The sequence below is a fragment of the Neomonachus schauinslandi genome, chromosome 6 (assembly GCF_002201575.2).
Source record: "Neomonachus schauinslandi chromosome 6, ASM220157v2, whole genome shotgun sequence".
Lineage (NCBI taxonomy): Eukaryota > Metazoa > Chordata > Mammalia > Carnivora > Phocidae > Neomonachus > Neomonachus schauinslandi.
In genome coordinates this window covers 76850150-76857329 of record NC_058408.1, presented here as the reverse complement: position 1 = coordinate 76857329, position 7180 = coordinate 76850150, and the positions used below count along the sequence as shown (strand labels likewise).

At 39.1% G+C, this 7180-nt stretch overlaps 1 non-coding gene across 1 annotated transcript; it reads right to left on the bottom strand.

The window, feature by feature from the left end:
• Positions 1 to 1237: 1237 nt before the first annotated feature.
• On the bottom strand, positions 1238 to 1344 carry LOC123325190. The gene has a single exon (XR_006540294.1). It is a non-coding gene; the product is annotated as a U6 spliceosomal RNA (small nuclear RNA).
• Positions 1345 to 7180: the final 5836 nt, after the last annotated feature.

Below are 7180 nucleotides of genomic sequence, written 5' to 3'. Positions count from 1 at the left end.
CGTCTTTGACAGTATGTTCTCTGCATGGATAGAGGATGGGTCAACAAGTTTGGGAGAGAGACCTTCCTCTTCATTCAGGAAGAATGCAAACCAACAATGGAAAATTGGTGGGGTATTGTTTATTGGGCATGGGTTAAGGGTGAATCTCTTTGCAAGTCTTGCTGAGAGGTAAAGGTAAGTTCCTGTGCTCATGTGGTCTCTCTCTCTCTGGTGGCTGATGACCAGTCAGGACAATCTAAGCAGGAAAGAGCTAGGTCCATAGGAAAAGGACCCAGGAGGTGCTTTAGAGCTCAAATATTCCAATCCTTTCAGCTTGGAGGTAGAGGGGAGAGGGTAAGGATGAAGTAGATGGCAATGGGGATGGGGGTCAAGGAACTTTTTATGGTGAAGATAGTTTTCCCTCAGGGACTTTACCAGGGATTTCCCCAAGAAGCTTTTGGGGTGGGAGCTTCATCATTATCAACTCTTTAGATTTTCCCTGACAGCACCCCCAGTACCACGAGCATCTCCTGAGTACCAACCACTTGCCAGATTGTCTCAGTGGTGGGCTTATATAAAGCTAGACTTTAATTTTCTCTCTGTTAAAATCACAACATGTCTTAGATTATTGGTCTTCTCTTAATGAAAGATTATAAAATGTTTTTTGTTTATCTTTTATGTAATCTGCCTCAGAAGCAAATATTTCCTATACTTCAGATTGTCTTTATCAGATCTTTGATTACTTAGAACAACTGAGTTTTTTCAATATGAAAGAGCTAAGGGTTTTTTTGCAACTAGGTAACTTCTTCCTATATTTGCCTTTTGAAACCTTAAATTATTGGAAATACGGGCATGTGGTACACCAATGCCTAAAATCCCATTTAAAGAACCAACTTAATATTAAACAATTTTTATAATATTTGCATTTTTAAATTTTCTACCATACACATGTACTTTTTAGTAATATAAATTGTATTATTTTATTATGATATAGAAACCTATGTAGTTTCCATATACCCCTGTGGCAAATCTTGCAGAGTAGGTGGTTAGCAGTTTTTCCTTTTTCCATCCCAGTGCTGACTTTTTGGCCTCTGTCTCCTGTGTTTGGAGCTTCGCCACCTCACATGGCTGATGAGATGCTTTGATAGAGTCTAGGACCAGGTGTTTTTACCTATAGCAGAGTTTCCAGTGATCTCTCTTTGGAGAGGGGTGATGGTGGTAGGGCACGGAGGTCATTTTTAAATGAAAAACATTTAAAAAAAAATAGGACTGCTTCATGAATTCGCGAGGCATTCTCGAGTAGGGACCATGATAATCTTCTCTGTCTGGTTCCGACTTTAGTCTCTGTGCTGCCCAAGCGAACACTTAACAGTGCTTATTTTGATGAAGCCTATGAAGGGCACATAGTATTCCGAAAAAGTTAACTTTCCCAGCTCAGTTGACTGGTCAGGTTAAGAAAGCAATTTGCACACAGATTAAAAGTGACAAAAACAAAACAAAACAACAAAAACTAACAAATAAATGGAAACAGAAACAGACCCATAAATACAGAGAATAAGCTGAGAGGTTGTCAGAGGGGAGGGGTGGGAAGATGGGCAAAATGCTTGAAGGGGAGTGGGAGATGCAGGCTTCCAGTAACGGAATGAATAGGTCCTGGGAAGAAAAGACACAGCACAGGGAATATAGTCAATGGTATGGAAACAGATGGGAGCTACATTTGTGAGCATAGAGCTGTCGAGTCACTTCGTTGATACCTGATGCTAGTGAAGCACTGTGTGTCAACCATGCTTCAGTCAAAATGGCACACAAAGGTAGGGGTTACTGAAAAAATATACTGGTGCCTTTATATTTCACAGAAAATTTTAATGATGGCACAATATTAGTGTCATTCTTCTTTTCATGTGGACTGGCTCTGTGGGGGCTGTGATAATGCTGATGGAGATTTTGATGAGCTAAGAGCCCCTGTCACCCTGATAACAGGCTGGGGGAGAATTTCATAACCGTCAAGGTGCGAATACCAGGAATCCGTTCTCCCTGGACCCCAAAGCACTTCTTAAATCACATCTGAACTCTAAAATGGAATGAGAACTGCATAGACGTTTTGCAATCTCTCAGTATCAGGTGAAGGTAAGAGTGAAGTCAATGGAAACATGGAGAAGCTGACATTTCCCCTCAGGGCAAATATGTACATCAGGTGTCAGCACAGAATTCAGCTTCGGGTGGGACTAGCAATTAATTCAAATTAACGAACCCGAATTGAATGTTTTTTACTTTCAAGTCACCTTGCTGAGCACTGGAAAGTTAAAAGGTAAAGCCAAAACTTGGAAACAACCCAGAAGTCCTTCAGTGGGTAGATAATTAAATAAACCGTAGTGGGCCCATACCACGGATATTTCTCAGCAATAAAAAGGAGCAAATGTGATACACTTTAATAGTTAACAGTTTGGATGGCTCTCAAGTGAGTGAAACAAGCAACTATCAAAAGGTCACACAACTTTTACACAAAGTTGCCGAGATGACACATTAGTGGTTACAAGGGTTAGGTTTCAGGAGGGCTGGGGAGTGGTGGGGGTGGTTGTTAACTACGCAGGGAAAGCTCGAGGGAAGTTTTTGTGGTGATGGGCAGTTCTGTATCTTAGTTGCGGTGGTGGTTACACAATCTACATACATGATAACATTGCACTGAACTACACACACACACACACACACACACAGGAGGGCATAGTGAAATCTGGTTAAGCTCTGTGGATTATACCAAGGTCAACTTCATGGTTTTGAGAGCACACTATAGTCATGTAAGATATTACCTTTGGGGGGAGACTGAGGGACGAGTATGTGGGAACTTTCTGCACTATTTTTACAATTTCACAGCAATCTATATTATTTCAAAACAAAGATTTTAAGAAGTGAAAAGGTAAGAAACACAAAGCTCCTGTTCTCAAGCTACTTAAAATTGATTAGGGAGATAGACTAAAGAGATAATGCAGGAGCATAATAAAAAGTGATTTAGAAGAAGAAGTATTAATTTGGGGGTGTCAAGTTCAAGGAAATCTTTTCAGAAATGGGGGTGCTTGAGCTAGACCTTGGACGGTGTGGATGAGCTTCGCATAGGAGGACAACGGGGAAGTGGTCAGAGCTGACCAAGGCCCTGCATGGCCAGATAACTTCCTTGCTCTTGGATTAATAAGTCTCAAAAAGCCATTATTTTAGTCCAGTTTCACCTCTCTGAAACTAAATATACTTCCTGAAAGAAACTCACCAAAGACTTTACATTTGACCTGGATTTGTATTAGAAATTAATGTCATGATTTACCTTGTTCTATACAAAATATTAATGGGATATTCAGGCTTGAGAAACTATAGTTCCCTAGTGAGTCTGTTTATGGGGTCTATGAGTTTCTTGCTTTGTGTAAATGTAACGGTAAGAAAAAAAAGGAGAAATGTTGTCAAATTTTCAATAACTTTATATTACTAAGTCTATAACCAAGTTCTGCATCAGTGCATTGCTAGATTCTATGTTTACTTGGAAGTGATCCTGGTATTTCAGACAAAGTGATGAAAAATGTGTTACAATTGACCTGACTAGTCATCTACTCATCTAAATTTTTTATCCAACTTTATTGAGATATAATTGACAGATAACACTGTGTAAGTTTACAATATACAATGTGATGATTTGATACACTCATATATTGTGAAGTGTTTACCACAGTAAGATTAGTTAACACGTCCTTTGCCTCACGTAATTACTCTTTTGTTGTTATGGTGGGAACATTAAAGCTCTCCCAGCAACTTTTAAATACACACTACAGTATTGTTAACTACAGTCACCATGCTGTAAGAGAGCTTCAGAACTTACTCATCTTAGCTAAAAGTTGTGCCCTTTGACCACATTTCCCCATTTCCCCCCACCCTCCCCCTCAACCACCATTCTACTGTTTCTGAGTTTGATGTTTTTAGATTCCACAAATAATTGAGACCATGCAATGTTTGTCTTTCTCTGTGTGACTTACCTCACTTAACATAATGCCCTCAAGGTCCATCCATGTTGTCACAGGATTTCCTTCTTTCTTTATGGTTGAATAATATTTTACTCGTGTGTGTGTGTGTGTGTGTGTGTATACCACATTTTGTTCATCCATTCATCTGTTGATGGACACTTAGGTTTCTATGTCTTGGCTGTTGTGAATAATGCAGCAATGAACATGGTAGTGCAGATATCTTTTTGAGATAGGGAATTGCGTTGCTTTGGATATATACCCAAAAGTAGGATTGCTGGGTCATAGGGTAGTTCTATCTTCTCATCTCAATTTGATGAGATTTTGATGAGTTTATAAAAAACACAACAAACCCCCTCTCCCAAAAAACTCCAAAACATTTTCTCATCTCTTGCCTTTATTTTTCAAGTAATTCTGGTCTAGGGTAAACAAACATGACTTTCTGAATGGTGTCCCAACGATATTTATATACCATTTGAACACATTTATACAGATATATACTGTCAGACATCCTGGATTAAAATCATGACTCCTTCACTTGTGCAATCTTAGGAAAATTTGGCTTTTATATCTCATTTTTCTCTGTGCCTCATGTGACCATAGTTTTATCCCATAGAGTTATAAGTTTTAAATGAGATATTTCCTGTAAAACTCCTAGCAAAAAATAAACTCTTACTCAGACTTATCATAGTCAATATATTTGCTACAATATGCAGAGCAAAAAATAAAAAAGTAGAGGTATTGGTAAAAAGTGTTCTCTTCTTCTGTACTTCATAGCTTGTTGATTTTAAGCAGAAAAGCTTAGTGTATTTAAAACGTACTTTTTATTGAAACATAACATATATAATAGAAAAAGTGCACACATTGCAAAAGCATAGCTTGAGAATTTTTTTAAAGATTTTATTTATTTATTTGTTGGAGAGAGAGAGCACAAGCAGAGGGAGCGGCAGAGGGAGAAGCAGATTCCCCGCTGAGCAAGAAGCCCGATGCAGGGCTCAACCCCAGGACCCTGGGATCACGACCCGAGCCGAAGGCAGAAGCTTAACCCACTGAGCCACCCAGGCGCCCTGTCTGTATGATATTCTTTACAGCAATGTGTATAATTACAAAAGATCCTAATCCATCTGAATCTCTGTTGATAATGAAATTCCATGTAGTCTATCATAATGTTCCATATGAACTGATAGAGAAAAATCTCCAAGATATATTAAGTGATCAAAGCAAAATGTGAAAAAGTACATATAGTATGGTACAGTTAGGTGAAAAGAAAACCCCAATGAGTATCTATGGAGCTACTGAAATATGCATGGTATAATCCCTAGGAGGATACTCAAAAACACTGGTGAGAATGAATTGTCTTTGAAGGGGAGACCATGGGACCAGGAGCCAAGGCAGGGAGAGAGACTTACTTTTTATTGTATTCCCTATTTTTATCTTTTGAGTTTTGTACCTGTGTGTGGTAGAACGGATTCTTCCCCACTTCTGCACTCCCGCATCACAGCATGATGTACGTGCATTCTTGGTCGTGTGGTTTACAGCCTCCCCCGGTAGGGAAGGCAGACTACCCCACCCCCCTGGGGCAGGCTCGGCTGGGTCATCTGCAGCAGAGACATGTGTAGGAGTGGCTGTGAACCCAGCAGAGCTGTAAACATGCTGCTATGATTGAGCTAGTCCTCTTTGTGCTCTTGGGATCTACCTTGTGAAGAACAAGGTCCTCTTAGCTGCTAGCTCCAGAATGAACTGGCATGTGGAGCAGACCAGGACCCAACCCACCAGATTGAGCCAGGCCCTGGTGATCCCAGCCCAAGGCAGAGCCACCCCCAGTCAAACTGCAGGGCTGTGAGCATGAAAAAGGAATGTTCACTGTTGGGAGCCCCTGAGCTACTCACGATTGCTTGTTACACAGCATTATAGCAATAGCCGAATAAGACAAATCCTGCAGGAGCTCTCTCAACTGACGTCCACTTAACTAGATTCCTATAGTAACCGATGCCTCTTTTCTCTCTGTAGGTATCTTAACTGATGTCCAATGCCTCTTAAATACTCATAACGAATAAGCTAATCTATTACGGCCACATCTTTCCACTCGTTCCAGTTGAACTGTAAGCTTACCAAGAGTTAGATATTTGTTCTCAGACTTACTTATGCCTGTTCTATCTGTTATAATGGTTATATTATTTAATGCATTTTGATTAATTTGGTTAAATGTGACTTTAAAAGACTGTACTGTTTGCATGAAAACCACACTTTCACTCGGTGTTATATGCAACCGATAAATTATTGAGCGCTACATCTTAAACTAATGATATACTATATGTTGGCTAATTGAATTTAAATTAAAAAAGAAAACTACATTCTACTCTTCGAAGAGCTCTCTAAAAGTCACTAAAAACAAACTTAGTCCAATCTTGATAAATAAAAATTATACAAATATGGAAGGATTTGTACTTAAAATGGCTTCCCAAGTGTTTTAGAATTGTTATTCATTTGAAAGACATTAAAACTAAGGTTAAAAATGATGAAGTATGAATTATTTATTAAAGAATGATTATGTGGTATTTGACATCCAAAAGACCCTAGTCCTCCATGCAAATATTAGGGAGCTAATTCACACTTACTTGTTTAAAATTAACTGTGGGAGGTATGTATGTGTACCATTTATTTATGATTCCTTGAGGATCGTAAAGAGTTTTCCATTAATGAAATCTTCATAGAAGGTAAAGAACTTTTGCAAGTTTCCACCACTCAGGAATCCAGAAACGGACACAAAACTTCACGTTCCTCTTGGAACTCCGTACTAAATGCTAAAATCAAGGTCTGGCATCAGTTAGAGAATGAAACAGAGCAAGACTTGGAATATTCCTAGAGCCTCCCTTGCTGCTTCTAAAATAGGCTTTCTGGAAGCTGCTTTAAATGTCACTTGGGTGCAAGCAATAGTATAAATTCCCCTTTGACCATGAAAACACTGCTGGTGATCAGTTTAACTTATCTTTAGAGCAAGACGGGACAGAATTATTTCTCATGTGTTGTAATTTCAGAATAATCAGTAATTCAGCATATCCTACGTAGTCATTCCCAGTTTTGTTTGTCTGTCTGTCTGTCTCTCTTTTTTTTTCCTAGCTTATAACAGTAAAGTGGGCTCCTGGAATACTTAAATTTTATTAGTTTTTCCAGTGGGCTGTTCTTTTTCATGCTGGATGTGG